Below are 11,318 nucleotides of genomic sequence, written 5' to 3'. Positions count from 1 at the left end.
TTTTCAGGTTGTCCTTACACTCACGCAGTCATCCACAGCTATGGGACATGTGGGCCACCGCTCCAACACAGAGATCCCTGACTAGTTGGGACTTCTCCCGCAGATGCCTCTTTGCCAAAGCCCATGTCTTCTGTCCCATCTCTGGCTCACCAATCTTGGGTTGAGGCTCCTCAGGAGCTTGTCAGTTATGATCTGAAACTAGCCCCCATACTCAGAGGACAGGGAGAAGCTGAAGAAAGAGGCAGCCACTCCAGATTGGAAGGTGGCAGGTTTAGTTAGCAATGGAACTTATATACTGGGTTTGTCTTGGGCAGCAGGAAGATGAGTGTATCTCTAACTGGCCTGCCACATCTTAAGGTTTATATAGAGGCCTTACCTGGGATCAGCCATATATACCATCCAGATGGTATCAACACATCACTATCTCAGGGCCATAGACTAGGAGTGACATCCTGGAGCAGGGACGGCAAGCGGCACCCACATTCCAAGGGCAGGGGATGCATGAGGAGCCTATGATCACCCAGGTCTGGTTCCAGTGATCACACCCTCTAGACAAATTCCTCTAACAGTGGCGATGGATTAAACAGTGCAAACTGGGAGTGTAGTAAATCATCAATTTTTTTGCCTGTTAATGTTTAAAAGTATAATTGTACAGATTCAGCAGCTGCTCTTCTACAATAAAATGCAGCCCACAAAGTAATTCAGAAATTAAATCATGGTTATTTTCACAGAATCTCCACCACCAGTCCAATGCTGCATCGATTTCAGTAAGATGAGGGGAAAGTACAGAAGTCAGTGCCCAGTTGTCTTGGTTTTTCAGGTGGGTTATAATACCAAGATCCAGTTAGCAGTCAGGCCAATCTTATCCTCCAATTCAGTATGTAATAGTGGGTGTTGTTCATCAGCCTCGTTGATCCTTGTGGAGACTGAAGTGAAGGTTTCCACTGCTTCATCAACTTCTCTAAGTATCTGGTTTCTTAGGTGGTTGAGGGTTTCCCAGTGAGCCAATGGTGCTGATAGCAAAGGGTGGGGTGGGAAGGCTGGCCTTGGTGATGCTAAGGGTGTTGGTAATGCTGATGAGGCCTCAGTTGCAATAAGGTGACCAGGATGGTGGTCCATAGAGGATGTAGAGGATGTCACAGACAATGGAGTTGTATCTGGTGGTCCAGAAAGGTGTCATTCCAATTCATAACAGTGGTACAACTTCTATTTCTGGAGCTGTTGGAAGAGTATCCATGGCTGCAGTGAATGTGGTGTTCAGTAGTGACAAAACAGCAAGAGACTGTGGCTAGCAAGTGGTTTCATAGAGAGAGTGTCCTGTATGTTTTTAATTCTCTTATTATTCTTGCCAGTCAAGGAAACCTATACTTATTATGGCCATGAGTGCTGATATTGACTCAGGCATACCTACCTTGCATCGTGCTAGGCTAAATGTTAAACATGTAGTGTTGATATAATAAAAGACGGTGTTCTTGATGCCTGAAATTTTTCTAGAACCATCATATTATTTTCCATTATCTCACTTGGTCACCCACTTGGGTTTATTGATGTTGGGTGCTATAGTTTTCCCAGTACTATATATATATCTGTTTTTAATTAATATGTTTCCTTTAATTTAGATTCTAGCATATTGTTAATGCTACTTATTATCTCTATAGGTGTCTGCACTGTTTATTCAACAGAGGTTATTCCATCCTTCCTATATCTAGGTTTACAGATCTTACAGCCTCCCAGATTGTTTTAGTATAAGCTTTCATATCCAGATTGTTAGTAAGAAACCTAGCTAGAATTTTGTGTGAGCAAGCCACTCTACCTTTCAGTTCAACCAGAGGCGTTGGGTAAGTGGAAGTTCCACATTATGCCTTGTTCCTCAGCCCATCCTTGTATTCCCTTCCCTATGAAGTGGGTGCCCTGATCTGATCTGATATGATAGTTAGGATGCCATATCAAGCAATCCAGCTTTCTAATTCTCTGGTGTTGGTTTTTTAAAATCATTTTTCTGACAAGGATAGGGGAATCCTATTCCTGACCATGTATCTACAATGGTGCATGCATACAGTTTATTCTCTGATATAGACAAGGGTTTGTTAAAACCAACTTGTATGATTTGGAAGAGTGTCAGCTTTGACCTATCTGGAGTATTTGTTAATGACCTTCAACCTTTAACTTTGGCAGTTCTCACAATACTTTATTTGAGAGTGGAGGTGTTTGGTAAGGATATAGATGCTCTTTGCCTCTAGCCATGCTCTCCTCATATGTTTACCAGCAGAACCTGTTTGGTGCCATGCAGGTGCCCATGCAATGGCCCTGTCAATTTTCATAGCATTTAGGTTTCATGTTCCATTGAACTTCTTGTTTGTGTATGTATGGTTGTGTGTTGAGTTGCTTTCCTCCTTAGCCATAAATCATTGTATTTTTTAAGACCAACTCCGGGAATCTCTGCCTTATTCATTTTCCTAGTGGGTTTTGTCTACCTGGTTATTAAGTCTGATTAGTTTAGAGGAGAAGCGTCCTTCTGATGTGCAGAGAAATATGTGATGAGGATAGAGATGTGAGCCAGGGCTCTTGTCTGCCATATGTCTTAACTTGTATGTTCTTCTCTTATTTTTCAGTCATTTTCCTACCATGTTCCTGACCAACACTAGCTATTGTCTATGAATCTGAGCAAAGCTAAGCCTCATTCTGATTTTCCTTAATAGATTCTTCAGTTGCCAATTTCATGGCTCTTTGTTCAGTGTATTATGCTGATCCTCATTAGGATTAGACCATCAATAGTTTTCTCTGACTGGCTAATTGCACTTGGCATTATACTCTGTAGATCCATCTGTGTTGTTGCAAATGGCAAGATTTCATTTTTTGTGGCTGAATAATATTCCTATATATTCCTATATATGTATATATATGAATAATATATATGTGATATTATATATAACAATGATATATATATGATATGATAATATCATATCTTCTTTATCCATTCATCTCTCAGTGGACAGTTGGGCTGCTTCTGTAGCTTGGCTATTGTAAATAATGTTGCAATGAACATAAGGGTGCATATATCCCTTTGAATTAGTGTTTTTGCATTCTTTGGGTAAATGCCCAGTAGTGCAATTACTGGATAGTAGAGTATTTCTAACTTTCTGAGAAACCTCTGTACTGTTTTCTACAGTGGCAGCAAAAGTTTTCATTCCCACCAACAGTGCAAGAAAGTTCCTATTTCTCCACATTTTTGCTCACAATTGTTGGCAAAAAATTGTTTCTTGAAGGAGAGTGAGAGAGCACAAGTGATGGAAGCGGCAGAGGGAGAGGTAGGAGCAGACTGCCTGCTGAGCAGGTGCCTGAAGCAGGGCTCGAACCCAGGACCCCAAGGTATGACTCAAGCTGAAGGCAGAGGCTTAATTGAATGAACCACCCAACTCCCCTTGAGTTTCTTATTTTAGCCATTCTAACAGGTCTGAGGTGATATCTCCTTGTGATTTTGATTTGTATTTCTCTCATAATGAGTGATGTTGAGCATCTTTTCATGTGTCTGCTGGCCATCTGTATGTATTCTTTGGAGAAATGTCTGTTCATATCTTCTATTTTTTTAAGAGTTATTCATTTATTCATGAGAGACAGAGAGAGAGAGAGGCAGAGACACAGACAGAGGGAGAAGCAGGCTCCATGAAGGGAGCCCGATGTGGGACTCAATTCTGGGACTACAGGATCACGCCCTGAGCCAAAGGCAGACACTTAGCCTCTGAGAGCAGAAGGTGTCCCACTTCTGCTCATTTTTAAATTGGCTTATTTGGCATTTTTTTATGTTGACTTGTATAAGTTCTTTATATATTTTGGATACTAATCCTTTATCAGATATTTCATTTGCAAATATCTTCTCTCACTAGGTTGTCATTTAGCTTTGCTGGTTGTTTCCTTTATTGTATAGAAGTTTTTTTGTTTTTGTTTTTGTTTTTTAGAAGCTTTTTATTTTGACGTAATCCCAATAGTGAATTTTTCCTTTTGTTTCGTTATATTTTGTTTTTTGTTTTTGTTTTTGTTTTTGTTTATGTTTTTTGCCTCCGGAAACCTGTCTAGAAAGATGCTGCTATGGCCAATGTCAGAGAAATTATTGCTTGTCTGTCCTTTCTTCTAGGATGTTTTTTCTTTTCTTTTCTCTCTTTTTTTTTCTTTTTCTTTCTTTCTTTTTTTTTTTAGAGAGAGAGAGAGAAGAGAGAGAGAGAAAGGGGCATGCACATGAGTGAGGGTAGGAAGTGGGCAGATGGATAAAGAAAGAGAATCTCAAGCAGGCTCCATGCCCAGTATGGAGCCCAATGCAGGACTTGATCTCACGACCCTGAGATCATAACCCAAGCTGAAATCAAGAGTCAGAGACTTAACCAACTGAGCCACCAGGTGCCCCTCTTATAGGATTTTTATGGTTTTATGTCTCATATTTAGATCCTTAATCCATCTTGATTTTATTTCTGTATATGGTATAAGAAAGTGGTCTGTTAGCTGTTATAGCTGTCTAGTTTTCCCAACACCATTTGTTGAAGAGACTATCTTTTTCCCATTGCATGTTCTAGACTCCTTTGTCAAAAGTAAATTGATCATATAATTGCGGGTACATTTCTGGGCTTTCTATTCTGTTCTATTGATCTATGTGTCTACATTTGTGCTGGTACCATACTGTTTTGATTACCACAGCTTTGTAATATAACCTGAAGTCTGGAATTGTAATGCCTTCAGCTTTGCTTTTCTTTTTCAAGACTGCTTTGGCTATTTGGATTTTTTGTGGTTCCATACAAATTTTAAGATTGCTTATTCTAGTTCTATGGAAAATGTTATTGATATTTTGATGGGAATTGCATTAAATCTGTAGATTGCTTTGAGTAGTGTAGATATTTTAATATTTGTTCTTCCAATCTATGAGAATGGCATATATTTCCGTTTCTTTTCTTTCATCATTGTTTTTGTTTATGGTGAAAAAATTTATATTTAGATTTATAGCCAGCTGGACTCAGTCTAGATGATCCCAATTTTGTTGGCAACATCCAAAGCATCATGGTCAGGAGCCAGCCAAACATATGCTTTCTTCTCTCCATCAGGCCTGATCAAGGTGCTGACCTTGGCCACATCAATGTCATAGAGCTTCTTCACAGCCTGTTTGATCTGGTGCTTATTGGCCTTGACATCCACAATGAACACAAGTGTGTTGTTGTCTTCTATTTTCTTCATGGCTGACTCAGTAGTCAGGGGGAACTTGATGATGGCATAGTGATCAAGCTTGTGTCTCCTGGGGGCACTCTTTCGAGGATATTTGGGCTGCCTTCAGAAAGCTTTCTTAGCTTTCAAAGCCTTTGCTTTGGCTTCGGCTTTGGGAGGGGCAGGGGCTTCCTTCTTCACTTTTGGCGCCATCTTCCTCATCATTGTATTCGGAGTATAGTTCTTTCACCTCTTTGATTACGTTTATTCCTAGGTATTTTATTATTTTTGGTACAACTATAAATAGGGTTGTTTTCTTCATTTTGCTTCCTGCTGCTTCATTATTAGTGTAGAAAAATGCAATGGATTTCTGCACATTGATTCATTACAACTGTAATGAATTCATTTATAGTATTTATCAAGACTTATTTCCTCAGTAGTTCTTATTAAGTCAATCAGTTCTACATTTCTGTCTTCTGCAAATATTGTAAATAATGTTGTTCTGTCCTGTGAGGGCTCAGGATTTAAACTTTTAAAAACTTTTTCTTTTGCTATTGCATGTAATGATGAGGGTATCTTTCCTCTATCATAAATCATAATTTATAGTCCTAATTTTATTTTTATATAAGTAGATCCTCCTGCAGTTTTCCTTTTTTTAAGTAAAGTTTTTTTTTTTAAGATTTTGTTTACTCATGAGAGACACACAAAGAGAGAGAGGCAGAGACACAGGCAGAGGGAGAAGCAGGCTCCATGCAGGGAGCCCAATGAGGGACTCAATCCCAGGACTCCAGGATCATGCCCTGAGCTGAAGGCAGGCGCTAAACCACTGAGCCACCCAGGGATCCCCCTCCTGCAGTTTTCCATGGAGATAATGTAAGGATTATATATTAGGTATAAGCCATCCTAATTTCCAGTTTGCTGCTACCAAGTAAAAAATGTTCCTAAATAGTGTTATTTTCTCCAAATGCTGTAAGATGGTAAGTTTTAGCATCAGTGGTAATGGACTTGAATTGCACAATCTCTGCTCCTGGAGGATCAGATTTTTTTCCTCCTTTGGTTGATAAATCTAATAGCCATTCAGTTTCTGTGTCTACATCAGTTTTTGTCATTGGTTTTTTAGTGTAAGTTCTCACTTCAGTGACATTGATTCCATATTACTATTTGTTGTAGTTTTGTCTACTAGCATACCTCAGAGATGTTATGAGTTTGGTTCCAGACCACTTTGAATAAATAATACTATTTATTTGAATATTTAAATACATAATAATAATATTTATGCAATTATAGTAAATCTAGTCAAATGAATTTTTGGTTTCTCAGTGCACATGTAGATACTCTTTTAGTAACATCAAAGATCACAGATGAAAGATCACCATAACAAATACAGTAAAATGGAAAAGTTAGAGATGTGAGAATTACCAAAACGTGACAAAGACATGAATTGAAAAAATACTGTTGGAAAAATGGTGCCCATAGCCTTGGTAATTCAGGGTTACCACAAAACTTCAATTTGTAAAGAGAGAGAGAGAGACAGACAGACAGACAGACAGACCTAGCTCTGTGATTTACATATCTGTGAGACAATAAAAAGAGGCATGTCTGTAGTTATCTGTGTTTCACATTTACGTCTATGTTCCATTTTAAATTAATTTTGTGGATGGTGTAAAGTTCTGTGTCTAGATTCACTTTTTTTGAATATGGATGTCTTGTTGCCCCAGCACCATTTATGGAAAGGTCTTTGTTGTGTTGTTTTTACTCCTTTATCAAAGATCAATTGACTATATTCATATGAGTCATTTTCTGGGCTTTCTGTTCTTTTCCACTGATCTGTCTGTTCTTTCAGCAGTACCCCACTATCTCAACCACTGTAAGTTTATACTAAGTCTTGAAGTCAGGTTCCTACTATCAGTCCTATAACTTAGTTCTTCTTCTATAGAGTTGGCCATTCTGGATATTTTACCTCTCCGTGAAAACTCTAGAATCTGTTGATATCCATATAATAACTTGCTGAGAATTTGATTTTTTTAATCTATTTGTATTAGTTAGGACTTTCTCTCTACTAAGTCAATTATCATCACTTATCCACTTTCTGTCTTCCAGATTGTTGACATCTCTCATTATGATGTTGAAAACAGTAATAAGAGGAGACATCTTTGCCTTATTCCTGTTCATGTTGAGAAAATTTTGAATTTCTCACCATTAAGTATAATGTTAGCTGTACGTTTTTATAGATAGTCTTTATTAAGTTGAGGAAGTCCCCTTCTAATTCTAGATTGCTGAGTTTTTATCATAAATTGGTGTTGTATTTTGTCAAATGTTTTATCTGCATCTAGTGCCTTGGAACAGGGCAATTGTCAGGAGAAGCTGAGTCATGCTAGCTGGCAGTTGGCAATATAAGACATCTGCCCTAGCCCACACAAATGTGCATCTTCCCCCTGAAGGTAGTGCAGAGGAGGCTGGACTGCCTGGCCAGGAGAAGCCTATCTAGCTTTCTGGGTACCTTTCATGAAGAGATATTTGGGAGCCTTGATAACTGCTAAGCCCCATCAAATAGCCAGTTGAAATAGTGGCTGACTTTTTACTAGTTTAAAGCTAACACCTCAGAATGACTGTTAGGGTTGCTTCCCCTACCCTGGAGGCTGTGCAGGTAAATGGGACTGGCCTGAGCTGCACAGTCCTGCTGTGCTCCGGTTTCCTAAGGTTGGCTGATGGGGTATGTTTTTCACATACTTGCATCAATAGTTCAGGGAAGCCAGGGACCTATTAAAGTACAAGTCTCAGTGGAAGCTTGGTCATGGGACCAAGCTGTTGGCAATACAGTGCATCTGCCTATTTCAGGCTCTTACCTATACAAATATGCCTATTTCCCATGAAGGCAGAACTGATAGGAACCGTACTGCCTTGCCAATGTGTCCTCCAAGAAGAGACACCTGAGAACCTTGATTGCTTGAGAAGCCAGGAACCCCATCAGTCCTGGGGATTTACTGTTGACAGTTTAAAGCTGCTCAGAAAGATTTTTCTGAGGATAAGCTATCTCCTCTTTGGAGGCTATATAGCTGGTGGGAACTGGTTCCACAGGCCTGGAGTGTCCAGGCTGCCAAGGTTGGCTGACAAAGTATGTAGTGTGTGAGCCACTCAGATTCATTTAAGGGACCTAAAAGAGGGCAAGTGTCAAGAGAGGCCAGGATACAGGAGGGGGGCAATTGTGGTTCCAGGGTATCTGGATAATTCTAAGCCCTAACCTACACAAATGTTCATGTGGGGGCCAAGAGCAGGATACCCTAAAATGTACCATATTAATATATTGATTATTTTGTTTTTGTTTTTTTAAATATTTTATTTATCCATTCATTAGAGACAGAGAGAGGCAGAGACACAGGCAGAGGGAGAAGCAGGCTCCCTGTGGGGAGCCCAACATGGGACTCGATCCCTGGACCTCAGGATCATGCCCTGAGCCAAAGACAGATGCTCAATTGTTGAGCCACCCAGTCGTCCCTATATTGATTATTTTAAATTAAACTTAAGAAACAGCCAGTGCAAAAAGACTCTGTGCCCCCTTGGTCTCCAGAAAGCAAGAAATAAGTCTCATGTGACATGTACCCTCCCTGTACCAGGAGGTAGGCAGACATTCTTACCTCCAGAGATATGGCATGCAGAACTGAGGAGGCTATATGTATAAACCTTGTTACTTTCACTAATGTATTACCCCAACCCAAATTCAGTTGATATTTCTTTATTAATGTAAATTTCCAAGCATAAGTTTTCTCTGTCCCATCAATTCCTCAAAGGTTTAGTGTTTGTCTAAAGAATATAGGGGCACCTGGGTATAGTTGTTTAAGTGTCTGACCCTTGGTCTCAGCTCAGTCATGATCTCAGGGTCATGAGATTGAGCCCCACATCAGGATCTGTACTCAGCAGAAAGTCTGCTCCAGATTCTCTCTCCCTCTCCCTCTGCCCCTTCACTTCATTCTCATGTGCGCTCTCTCTCTCTCTCTCTCTTTCTCTCTCTTTCTCTTAAATAAATATTTAAAAAAAAATAGAGTATAAGTACTGCCTGCCTTGACCATTTCTTTGGGTCTCACCTTCAATCCTAGGCTTCCCTGTGCATGTACTTAAAATTTGGTGGAGGAAGGATTTTCCTCTGGTTAATTTGTCTTATGTCAATTCAATTTTTAGACTAACAAGAAGAACTTTGAAGAGTAGAGAGAAAATGTCCTCCCCAACTGTTGACATAGTCAGCAGGATAAACTTTGACTGGACACTGAGAGACCTGGGACATCTGACAAGCAGCTAGATGAATGTAAGAAGCCTCTCAGAACTAAGCCTGCAGGTTTAATGGAACCAAGAGTGGTGAGAGACCTTTTTCATTCACTTTCTAAATTTAGACAAGCTGGAGAAAAGTTTGTAGAACGAGCTTGGGCTTTGTGACTCAGTAGATTTGGTACTTACTCTTGGTATGACTCATCCACTTCCTCCCAGAGATGGTCACTGTGTTGTCTTTGTGTATTTGTCATAAGAAGGAATTACTATAAGAGGGAAATAAAGGCAGGTACATGACCTATAAACCTGCTGTTCAGGCCAGCCTCACAGACTGGTGAGTTCACAGTTCTGACCCGTGTCTCTTTACACAAACTACTTTTTCTCTACAAGATTTACAGAGAGCACTCTGGCCTAATCTCTAGGCCAAAGTATACAGCTTTGCTATGCAAATGGTAAAAGCTAGGAAATGGATTTGCAGAGGCTGTCCTGTACTATTCCTTCTACCTTCCAGGGCTGTTATGATTCTCTGCCAGCCTCAGGCAGTCCTGTGCAAGGTCTTCTGCAGATGTATCCTAAACCACCCACAACCACACTCCTCCCCATATTAAAGGTCATGGCCCAGGACAGCAGCAGATCTTTTAAATTATAAAGGCCTTTTTACCTCCACTTTCAGAAGATCCCACCAAATGTAAAGAGAAATGAAAAAGATTAGTGACAATTTACAACCCCAGCTCCTGTAGAGGAAACAGATGACCAAATTCTTCCTAGGCCTTCCTACAAATGATCAGCTAAAGGCCAATATCCAGGTGCTGATAGAAGCCAAGGCTGAATTTTGAACTCAGAAAGAAAGCTTTGTTAAAAATGCTTTATACAGACTTTACGAAGGCATAAATGTTAAGATTCCTCATGTTGGTTGGCATTCTCCCTGATATAAAGAAGCAAGTTAATTTAGAAAGTCAGGTCAGTCCCTTGACTTTCATGCTGATATCCAGTTCTTTGGGGGGAATTAGAAACAATTATCTTTGTCTTATAAACCCCTACTAAACCAGAAATGCAAATCTAGAAACAAATCAAAGCCTACTTATCATTTTTTTTTTTTGAAGATTTTTATTTATTCATGAGAGACACAGAGAGAGAGGCAGAGACATAGGCAGAGGGACAAGCAGGCTCCCCATGGGGAGCCTGATGTGGGGCTCTATTCCAGGACCCCAGGATCATGACCTGAGCCAAAGGCGGACCCTCAACCACTGAGCCACCCAGGTGTCCCAAAGCCTACCTATGTTTAACAATCCTTCAAATTCACTTATTCCTCTCAAAATGCTTGTAGGTAAAAAAAAAAAAAAAAAAAAAAAAAAAAAAAAAAAAAAAAAAAGAATACTTATAGGTATTATAAAAAAAAAAAATGAGGATATTGAAGCAAAATTGCCCTGTGCTGAAGAAAAGGAAGAATAATTTTAAGTAGCAATTACCTTGAAACACTTAGGGGTACCAAAATTAATGTGTAATGATATTGCCAAAATTAATGTGCAAAAGAGCTCTATTTATTGGCTTAAAGAAAATTAAGCACCTACATAAATTTAGTAATCATAAAAATTCTCAAAAACAAAATAGAAACTAAATCCAAATGAGTTTTAGGTTCCTATGATCTGGGAAAATATTTTAGGTTTTGGGTTTTTTCCCAAATTTTTATTTAAATTCTAGTTAATATACAGTGCAATATGGGTTTCAGGAGTAGAATTCAGTGATTCATCACTTACATACAGCACCTAGTGCTCATCATAACACGTGCCCTCCTTAATACCCATCATCCATCTAGCCTATCTCTCACCCACTTCCTCCATCAACCCCGAGTTCTCTGTCTTTAAGAGTCTCTT

At 39.5% G+C, this 11,318-nt stretch overlaps 1 long non-coding RNA gene across 2 annotated transcripts in view; it reads right to left on the bottom strand.

Moving 5' to 3' along the window:
• Positions 1-587: 587 nt before the first annotated feature.
• Positions 588-11,318, bottom strand: part of LOC140641221 (uncharacterized) — a 33,135-nt gene continuing 22,404 nt past the window's right edge. Inside the window, exons 6-7 of one of the 2 annotated variants that reach the window (XR_012037747.1) lie at positions 9,634-9,710; positions 588-1,218 (exon numbers count right to left, since the gene is read on the bottom strand). This is a non-coding gene — a long non-coding RNA (uncharacterized lncRNA). The remainder of the gene's footprint in view (positions 1,219-9,633; positions 9,711-11,318) is intronic. The other variant, XR_012037749.1, reaches the window with a different exon arrangement.

This window comes from Canis lupus, chromosome 1, assembly GCF_048164855.1.
Source record: "Canis lupus baileyi chromosome 1, mCanLup2.hap1, whole genome shotgun sequence".
Classification (NCBI taxonomy): Eukaryota; Metazoa; Chordata; class Mammalia; order Carnivora; family Canidae; genus Canis; species Canis lupus.
This window is presented reverse-complemented; position numbering and strand designations above follow the sequence as displayed.